A 10,587-nucleotide genomic window follows, 5' to 3' on the forward strand; every position below is an offset into this window, starting at 1 on the left:
CTCAAGTTGTGCCAGGGTAGGTATAGGCTGGATGTTAGGAAGAAGTTTTTCACAGAGAGAGTGATTTCCCATTGGAATGGGCTGCCCAGGGAGGTGGTGGAGGCACCGTCCCTGGGGGTCTTCAAGAAAAGACTGGATGAGGCACTCAGTGCCATGGTCTAGTTGACTGGCTAGGGCTGGGTGATAGGTTGGACTGGCTGATCTTGGAGGTCTCTTCCAACCTGGTTGATTCTATGATTCTATGATTCTATGATTAAACACAGAATCAGAACTGCTTCACTGAATCTCAGGTTCTTAACTTCCATAGTTTTATATTCACTGCAGCAGGTTTTTGCTTTTATTTTTGTTTCCACCCCAGCAGACTAAATAGAATATGCTTTGGGTTTGTTGGTGCTTTTTTTTAACCTGAAAAATAAAAAACCAGAAAGAGATAAAAGTTCTTAAAATAAAGTTTAGAAAACTCCTTGTTTTATCCAACCTCAAATTCCAAAAAAACAAAGTAACAAAAGATGGAGAGTGCTGCTGAAAGAATAAATGTGGATTCAGGCATAAAAAAATACTGGCTAATACTGGCTAATTATGTGGTAGGCTTTTGTGGCCATCAAAAATAGCAAATGGGAAGAGACTGATAAATACATTTCCACTGCAATGATAAGGAAATTGTTTCTGGCATGTTGCACTTGTAACACGCTGACTTGGGTTTTTTTTTGCTTGCCAGGATCTTATCTAAATTAGTAACAAATAAAAGACAAACAGCATCTTCTGTTGCCTCTCAAGTCATACTTCAGCGTGCTCTCAAGACCAGATATGCTATCCAAATACGCATGGCTTCAGGCAGACTCAGAGAAAGCCTCACGATCAAGTACACACAGTGCCTCGGTATGCTGGAAGGCTTCACAAAGATGACATGCACATAGTGTGGATGGGAGACAAAAAGCACATCAAGCTCTTGGCTGCTCCAAGTGTGCTTTTGAGGAGCTGTATACACTAACAGGAACTGGTTGAGTAGATACAAATAGTCTTCTCCTAGCTTTTGTGAATGTATAAAAGTATGGCCCCCGTAGCAAGTAAGTGAAGTGTTTATTGGTCATTTCAGGTTACAGAAGCTATCACACACAACAGGGGAGAGCCAAGTTTTGTGGCTCAAATTCCCATGGGATAGACAAAGAACTACACAGCTCTTGGTCCTTCTCTGCTCCTCTTCAATTTACACTCTGACTGCTTCTGCTCATAGAGCTGCTCGAGTTCTCATGGCTATGCTTTTGAATTAGCAGGACATGGAGGACAGTTGCTTTTACCACAGATCTTGCTGGGAACTCCTCAAGAAAACTATTCTTCTCAGAATTGGAACGTTTCACAGGAGTCTACCAATTTTAGTGAAACTTTCAGAGGAAAAAAGTACCACAAGGCAAAGATAGGATATCTGATAAAGGTAAGAGAGGCCAGGCCAGCATGCCAGAACATAGGGACTAGCCTGGAATGTCAAAAAAAGTATTCAAGTGAACCTGAGACAGTGTCTGTAAAGTTGTAAATATCAAATTGTACTTATTATAATACCTATATTTTCCAAATTATCAATATAGAAGCTGCTTGGGTACATGATACTCCTAGATGCTGACTCAAATTATGACCTTTACAATACTGACACCATTGATAAAGAGTCATCTTTCCTTAGGAAGTAGGAAGCACAGTGCTGGTTGAATGCCCAGCATGTCTAGAAACCTTAGCCTCAGGGAAGATGCAAATCAGAGCTTACTGCAAGCACAGAGAAGGAACAACTGGCAAGACGGCTAAGGACTGTGAAAGTGCTCCCACAACATCCATTGGATAAGTCACTCCAATGAGTTCAGTGAAATTATCCTTACTTTATACAGGGGTCAGAGAAAAATAAAGCTGCTTAAATTGTACAAACATACCTTGTACACCTTATCATGCAAATTAAATTAAAAACCCCCATGGAAATAGTCCAAAGAACTTCCTCTGCATGTGGCTGTAAGTCATTTAAGTCACTCAGTGAGACAGGATAATGGCCATTATTTTTCACTTGGCCAGTTCATATTGTGACACTAGGAGAAAGACAGTCTGTCAAGTTTTTGTCTGCAGTGTCTAATTTTTCACCACACTGCTCTTGCCCTCCCTCCATTGTGTGAGGAGTGCATTAGGTGTTGGAAGGGCCACGAGAGACTCAACCAGTGGGTGGAGAGGCTGGAGAAGGGGGGTTGAATTGTAGGCAGCCTGCAGAGTCTGTCTGAAAGGCTGTGCTGTTTCTCTTTATGGCTGATATGTATCTGTGTCCCCATGCCATATTACATGGAAGGGATTAGAAACAGGATTTCTGATATTTCAGCTGACATGTCAGGAGAGATCAGTTCATGCAACTGTCTATGTTGCAACCTAAATTCAAACATTCTTCCTTTTAAAGGGATCGTGAGTATTTTCATCCATACTCTTAGGCTCATAACCTTATTCTGCAATGACTGCTACTGCAATGAAAAGCATTTCACAGAGCCTAATTCACAGGTAACGTTAATCTGTGCTCACTCTCACATAAGTGACCAGAAGGAACAGGAGTAAGTGTTAAAATAGATCAGGAATGTGTATCAGTTTACAGAACTTTGAAAGTTTTTTTTGTAAGTCAAAGAAATTAAAGAAACAAAGTCACAGAAAAATGTCAACTGTAAGTGCAAGGCATCAAGGTCACTGACTATAAATACTATACATCTTAAACAGCTTATTGCAACTGCTAATCTAACTTTACAGTATTTACAAGATTAATCTTTCTAAAGAAAATTACAGGCTCATAATATCAAATCAGATTATGCTATGTCCTATATAGTATTTTACTATACACATGGCAAGAGCATGGCAGCAAATATGCACTTCAGAGATATCAAGTCACTACTGCATGCCAGATACTAAGCAGAGCAACAAGTCTTCAGATCATCTGATCTCCCCATACAATGTATATTATTAAACTCTTGCTATGTCTAATGGAAGGTGTATCATTTTTCATGGCTCCACAGAAGTATGTAGTGAATATTTCAACTATACTATACAAATGTCAGATTTCCTAACTGTTGCCTCTCAAGGCAGTAGAAATTCCAGGAACACTATAATGCAGAAAGTCTCCTTGGATCCTGCCCTTAAGACAGAGTGAAGGAATTTTGGCTTGGTTGTGCACATTTCTAGCACTCTTGCCATGCCATTTTCCATACTGAGTTCATGCAGTGCACAGTCTGCATCTGATGAAATTTGGCATAGCTGTGTCAGTTCAGATGGGCTATGGGCTAAGGCTCTGGCTCACTGTTCTTAAAGTTTGTCCATCATGAGAACCAAATATCCCAGTGAAGGCAAGCAGTATCACTGAAGGAATCCAGCTAGCAGTTTAGACCAACAGAGGCACTATTCTTCTGGAGCACTCAATAGTTCTAAAACACTAAGTAGAAAGTTTTGCTTGCTAAGAGTTCTAAATCAAGCTCCCTTTCTCTTCCAAAAGTGTAAACCCATTTGATTTCTGCTCATATTTAATGCGGTCATGCACAACAGAACACACCTTGCACAACAGAACAGATACATTGTATAGAAGTCTTCTGTTTGGTCCTGCAGTTCTGTACCTGTGTATAGGTTTGGGTGTTTTTGTCAGAAGCACAAGCTCTATCTCACATGTCACACTGTGTGTAACTTCTGCTTCCACTAATCTATAAGTACTGTTTGCTGTAAAGGCACCAGGCACATGTTTATATGATGTACAGCAAAAGACCTTGGTTCTCTGGAGGATATTCCTGCCACTTTCTCTTCTGCAGCTCTCCAAACAAAACCTGTTGCCTTGACAACTTTGGGACATTCTCTGGCTTCACTTATGCTGGCAGGAGGAAGGCAAATTTCCTTCCACAAAAAACCAGAACTGCTAAGAAATGAACAATTAACAACTGTTCTGATTCCTTCAGTACTGCCAAAAGGAGGAAGGAAATTAGGAATTTTTTTACAGACACAGGATTTTATAATCCAGAAGCAGAAGAATTCAAGCACTGAGGATTCATAAACACAAGTGGGGAACAGAAGAAATAGCAGTTACTTGAGACTCCAGCAAAGCACCATGAATGGCTACAGCTAAGGCCAGGCCAAAGTTCTTTTCTTTGATCAGCTTCCTATAACTGTAAAGCCACTGCCCTTCCACAGCATTGCCCTGCTGTGTTTATAAAGAAATCCGTTTTTAAAAGAGTTAAACAATATGTTAAAAAAATCCATTTGCAATTTCCATTACTTTGGCATATAACCTTTTATAACATTAAGTAGCACTAACTTTCTTTGTCTTGAATTTTGTGCCTCTTTTTTTTCTTGTTGAGTGTAACACTTGTGTAAGTGTATTTCTGAAGTGTAAAAGATGACACAAGAGAATCGATGGTCAAGAAAGATATCAGAGTAGCTGCACTCCACTAGTACATAAAGACACTATTTATATGTAACAGAGAGAAAACTATAAGCATGCTGCCTTGAAGCTCTGTTTTTTCCTGTAACTTTGTCTTTTCTGTACCCTGTAATTGAGCTGAGGCCTATTCAGATCTGGAATATTCAACTGTGTGGTTGCTCTGTACCCAAAATCTCACCACATCCAAGAGGAAAATCACATTCCTTGAAAGTCAAAGCTTGTATGTAGAAAGACAGATATGTTTTTGTAATGTTTAACTACTTCTTTACCTTAAGCACTTATCATAGCTTTTAGCACTTTTCTCTTACCAAACCTTCCCCTCCTGTAAGAGTCAAACCACAAGCTACCTGCATTGCCAATGGATATCTAATGTTAACAGGCTGTGTCCTTCACCAACATGTAATTAGTTTTGCAAGTATCCATTAGTAATTAGAGCTGGGTTTTCAGAGTCAATAGAAACTAAAGTACAGGAAAAGCTACTCACAATTTCATAACACAAATAGAATCTGTAATAAAAAGCCCTGCACTCTGTATTTCAAAGAGACTGCAGTATATTATAGACAAGTCTGCACTGAAGCTCTGGCATGCATTTTATCTGTTTGTTGTGTTTTATTCAAGGAAAGGACAGACAAAGGCTACTGTAGTAACACTTCTGCTGGCAGTTAAATTTAACATGCAGTCATGTATAGCCAGGCTTCATGATACACCAGCGTGCTAGTCAAACCATCAGCATTCCTATTCTAAGTTAAATGGAAGGGGATTAGGGTAAGAAAACTCCCTCTATTGACCACTGACATTGTTTATTACATAAAAGGTAATTGCTTAGAGAAGATTCTATCTCATTTTTGCTGTGGTAAATATCTTGGTTTGCTGTTAACCCTTCTCCTATTACAGTAGAGCCACATATGTACCACTGCTCACAGAAGCATAGAGAGCCTTCTGGATGATTGAGGGCAAGAACTTTGTAATGCACTACCTTTATCTGTCATACTTTGGTCTACAGCAGCAAATTTTGTATGCTTCTGCTGACTACTCCCTGGAAATATGGTAAAGATGTGGCCTTTTATACAAAGATAAGGTACACAGAAATGATATCCAGAGAAAATATGGTAATAGAAAAGAACAGGCTCAAGCAACAATGAACAGCTCACAGTCAAATTCAAAAGCATTAGAAGATTTCAGGCTGTGTTGGTAGAGTACAAATCCATCTTGGATCAAATTATTCACCCATTTACTGTGGTCCCTCGCTTGGCCTGGCAATTAGTTCAACTGTGGAATGCTACTTAGGAGGACATTCACAATCCCTAGATATTCTCTACAGCACAAATGGACTTTAGAGAGCAAGAGCTGCATATAGGCTGCTCTGTGTAAACAAAGCAGCAATGACTTTCATATGCGTTCAAGTTATGTCTGAAAATAAAACACAAGTGAAAAACCCACTCATTTCCTACTTTGTATTGTGGGCAATATGAGGCAAGTCTCTTAACTAAGCCTCTGTTTTGTCATCTTTAAGACAAGGATCATGCCTTTATGGGACTCACTGCCTACTTTTTGGATTTGACAGGATCATGACTTTTCCTGGTAATTCCATGTGCTCTTCTAAGACAACGATCTCGTTAGGCCATCTTAACATGGGAAAAATGGATGTGTTGAGCAAAAAGCTATGTTAGCAAAACTCATATAGGGAAACCAATTTCCATGAACAGAGAAAAAGAAAATATGATCTTTAACACATTCTTGAGTTACTCACCTGAGCAGGCTGAAGGCAGAAATTGATGTCACTGGGTAGGCCTGATCTGCAAAACAGATTTTTTCATTCAGCTGAAGAATCAAAGGAAAGGAAAATGCTATCTTTAGAATTACAATTTGAAATGCCTCAGTTAGAAAAATTATGAAAAGCAAAAGTATATTTTACCCACTTTTCCTCTATCAGTTCTGATTCATCATTGCTTGACACAATTTTTACAACAACTTACAGTAAGATATTGCAATTAGTTTAATCCTGTGGGGATGTGTGAGCTACTCTGTACATGCGTAAATAAAACTGCTTTAGGCTAAGCAGTCTCAGTCTTTTCCCCCAAAATGTTTAAAGTAATTTTGGTTATAATCAGCAACTGCTCAGAAAGTAATTATTCTATGACTGGCAATTTTGCAGTAAAGATTCTCATCCTGTCAGATGGGTTTTGAACAGGAAGGTCATTTTGGCTAACAATTTCTATGATTTTATCTTCCTCTCCCCCACAAAGTTAAAAGCTTGAGTTAATGTATGATGTCTTAAGGAAAATGAAGATGTTTTCTTCTAGTGTTTTATAAATGTGCTATAACCTTGACCTACACGAACAACTTCTGGTTTCTCAGAGTAAGTCCTTGGCTTTACTCCCAAATTCCTCAGAAGGCTGATAATCATAGCATCAAACAAAAGGCTGATTTTAAGCAAGTTTTGTGCTTGAGTCTGTAGGATTTGCTCATCTAAAGGACAGTACTCTTTTTCTTTTGCATTTCCCTGCTTCCACTCAGGGTAAGCTGGTCCTTAGTTACCTTTCAGCTGACTAGTGTCAATGATAATAACAATACATCTTTATTTTTAGAACACTCAAATCTAAAGACAAGTTAGCTCTGCACACGTATGCACGCACACACAAATGTAAGTAATATCTGAACATTTCCAAAGGACAACAAGTCCTTTTGGAATAGTAATGAATAGAGAAATCATCTTGTGCCCTGCATGAGATAGGTGCATTTCAAGATTTTCCTGTATAGCTTCCATGAAAATTGGCCCCTAAGCAAGGGTGTGAGTCATTGATGAATACAGCTCTAAGGCTTCACGCTGTGCAGCAAGAGCTGTAAAAGGCATTAGAGGAACACAGGGGAGGAGGAGGAGAGAGAGAGGGGGTTAGGAGGTTATTAAATAAAACCTAGTAATGGTTTTACATGAACATTTTCTGAACAGTGTTTTGAAAACGTACATCCCAGCCCACTGGGCACCATTCATACCGCTGGCTGCAGTGCCCTCTGTTGGCTGACGCTCAAAGCGGCTGCACGACCCTTCGCCACTGACATGAAACAAGCTTTTGTCTCTACTTAAAGGGATTTGTTGTTACAGCTACCCCAGCAGTCTCTTAGGGAAAACTCGGGTTGTACAAGTAAAATAAATTACCCTGTGTTCGCGTGGCTGATAGTAGTTTTTCAAATGTTGCAGCAAAAGGATGTTTCCTTCTCTTCTACACACATATACAGCACACACACACACAAATCCCACAGCACTGTACCAGCAAAAGTCACAGCCCTTACTGCCATGACTATGCAAAAAGTATGGAAAGGGACAAAGAGAACCTACTAGTGTACTGGGGTCAAGTTTTAACTTCCTCATACTTGAGAGATATTTGCTTTTGGCTCACATTTGTCTTTGGTTTTTGTTTTGTTGCTTCCCTCCCCCTAAGATCAGTGTATTCAAACTGGTGTCAACTTACAGAATTCATTGGTAACCAACAGACTGTGTGTAACCAGCAACACATCAGACCTGGATTATGACCAATTCCCCTTTTTATGCAACTGTGCTTCCCCTACCTAAGGCAGGAGATCCAGGTTTCAATAAAGATATCAGATTTCAGTCAATATATGACTCATTATCATGGCAGATTCTCCATCCTTCAGACATCCTGCACATTCTCATCTCATACTCACTTGTATGGTCCCCTTAGTCTCTCTTCCCATTTTTGCTTCTTCCATTGTCTTGGTGCACCCATGGGAAAGAAAAGATAAAATATGTCTCATTACATCTCATTATCAAACACCCTGTGACTTGCAGAGGAAAAGGTTCATATGGGAAATTTATTATAAACAGTGATGAAATGACACTAACAAGCCACACTGGATCAGCTATAAATAATCCAATAAATGAGTCTTTTCTCAGTAGATGTCATGGATGTGCAGTCAGGGAAAAAAAAATGTTTCCCTGATTTCAGATAATAAAAGTATGACTTGTTAGAAAGCAAAATGTAACTGAAATATTTCTTTTCACACAGACAACCATTTGAGGAGCTTGGGCATAAACAAGCAAACAAAAAAGTCTGGGGTTTGTTTGTTTGTTTTTAACAAGCACAAGAGGAGGTACAGGTGTTTTAAAGGCCAGAAGCTGTGGGCTAACACTTCTGTAATCTGAACAAATGGACATAGTGGTCTGCATAACTGAAAATTCAATCCAAGAGGAATGCTAACACAGGATTCGTCACCTTACAATGACTTTTGTTTCTCTAACAACTTTAAAAATAACATGCATAATTAAAACAAACCAAACCAACCTTCTCTGCGTATATCTGTATCTAGAAGAATAGGAATTGTATTTTTCCTTTTAACTGAGGAGTTGGTAACTGCTATTACTAAAAAGATATAATTAAAAAAAACCCACCATGACAAAACCCCTTCAAATAGGCAGACGTGCAGCACCATCTGCTGGGGTAGCACCTCCAGCGAACATCTCTGCAGTCACAGAAGTTTATCACCACAGGCAGAGCACAAACAAAAGCACATCACGGAGATTTGTTTAGTCGTATCAGGCCAGAGAAATCAAGGGGGGCGTGGGGGGTGTTGAATTTCCGTGAAAACTGTAAAAGAATACTCTTTACTCGTGTAACACTTCATGCTTTTCAGGCACTATGTGTAAGTAGCGGGCTCACATGTTTCGGTGAGTGCTGAATGGAACAGTTATGATTACAACCAGTCAGAGCTTCAGTATGTGCTTTCAATAACTGCAGCAGGATCGGTTTAGTTTGGTATCTTGCACGTATGCATTATGGTGCATGATTAAAAATTACCATTTTTCCACAAAATGTCCTCCATAGTGACCTAACAGCAAACTGACTGACCACCTAATAGCAAACTGACCACCTAACAGCAAATAGACTGACCACCCAATAGCAAACTGACCACCTAACAGCAAATTGACTGACCACCCAATAGCAAACCGACCACCTAACAGCAAATAGACTGACCACCTAATAGCAAACTGACCACCTAACAGCAAATTGACTGACCACCCAATAGCAAACAACTGACCACCTAATAGCAAACTGACTGACCACCTAACAGCAAAATGACCACCTAACAGCAAATTGACTGACCACCTAATAGCAAACAACTGACCACCTAATAGCAAACTGACTGACCACCTAATAGCAAAATGACCACCTAACAGCAAATAGACTGACCACCTAATAGCAAACTGACCACCTAACAGCAAATAGACTGACCACCTAATAGCAAACTGACCACCTAACAGCAAATTGACTGACCACCCAATAGCAAACTGACCACCTAATAGCAAACTGACTGACCACCTAATAGCAAAATGACCACCTAACAGCAAACTGACCACCTAATAGCAAACAACTGACCACCTAATAGCAAACTGACTGACCACCTAACAGCAAACTGACCACCTAACAGCAAACTGACCACCTAATAGCAAACAACTGACCACCTAACAGCAAACTGACTGACCACCTAATAGCAAACTGACCACCTAACAGCAAACTGACTGACCACCTAATAGCAAACTGACTGACCACCTAACAGCAAACTGACCACCTAACAGCAAACTGACTGACCACCTAATAGCAAACAACTGACCACCTAATAACAAATAACTCCCCCGTAATTTGCTTTCTCCTTCTCAAGCGCTATGTGGTCCCATGTGATTTGACACACAAGCTCTGCTTGGATAACGCAGGATTATCAGGTGCTCAACACTGCAATGACCATACTTTACAGATCTTAATTTTAAATCCCTGCGAGGTGAGGTGCATTTATTTTCCAGACAGAGCGAGTAAAATGAGCTTCTCACTCTGGGTAGGGACAGAAGGGGCCCCTTGTATGTACACAGTGACGTGCCACTGTAGTCTCTGCTGTCTTTATAGTGGCTTGTAGAGTCTTTGGAATTCAACCTTTTCATTCAGTCAGGTCACCTAACTGCACTCGGCAATAGCCAGCCCTTGGCACTCTCCCCTCCAGCAGGTCAAAAAGCATAGTACTTAGCAGGCAGCCCTTTCACCTGACACCTGACAGGTGACAGCTTCTACCTTTTTATCACACCACTGCGTCACCTCTGCACTGATCCCTTTTGTGCTTATCCCCATTTCTGATACAGTGCTCAGGGCTGA

At 40.1% G+C, this 10,587-nt stretch overlaps 2 long non-coding RNA genes across 2 annotated transcripts in view; both read right to left on the minus strand.

The window, feature by feature from the left end:
• LOC135186770 (uncharacterized) overlaps positions 1-6,231 on the minus strand; it is a 40,211-nt gene extending 33,980 nt beyond the window's left edge. Inside the window, exon 1 of the long non-coding RNA XR_010307093.1 lies at positions 6,180-6,231. This is a non-coding gene — a long non-coding RNA (uncharacterized LOC135186770). The remainder of the gene's footprint in view (positions 1-6,179) is intronic.
• A 1,877-nt stretch (positions 6,232-8,108) lies between these two features.
• Positions 8,109-9,394, minus strand: LOC135187098 (uncharacterized). Its single transcript, XR_010307193.1, has 3 exons — positions 9,106-9,394; positions 8,838-9,033; positions 8,109-8,161 (listed from the first exon to the last, which is right to left on the minus strand). It is a non-coding gene; the product is annotated as an uncharacterized LOC135187098 (long non-coding RNA).
• Positions 9,395-10,587: the final 1,193 nt, after the last annotated feature.

Source organism: Pogoniulus pusillus, chromosome 26 (assembly GCF_015220805.1).
Source record: "Pogoniulus pusillus isolate bPogPus1 chromosome 26, bPogPus1.pri, whole genome shotgun sequence".
NCBI lineage: Eukaryota > Metazoa > Chordata > Aves > Piciformes > Lybiidae > Pogoniulus > Pogoniulus pusillus.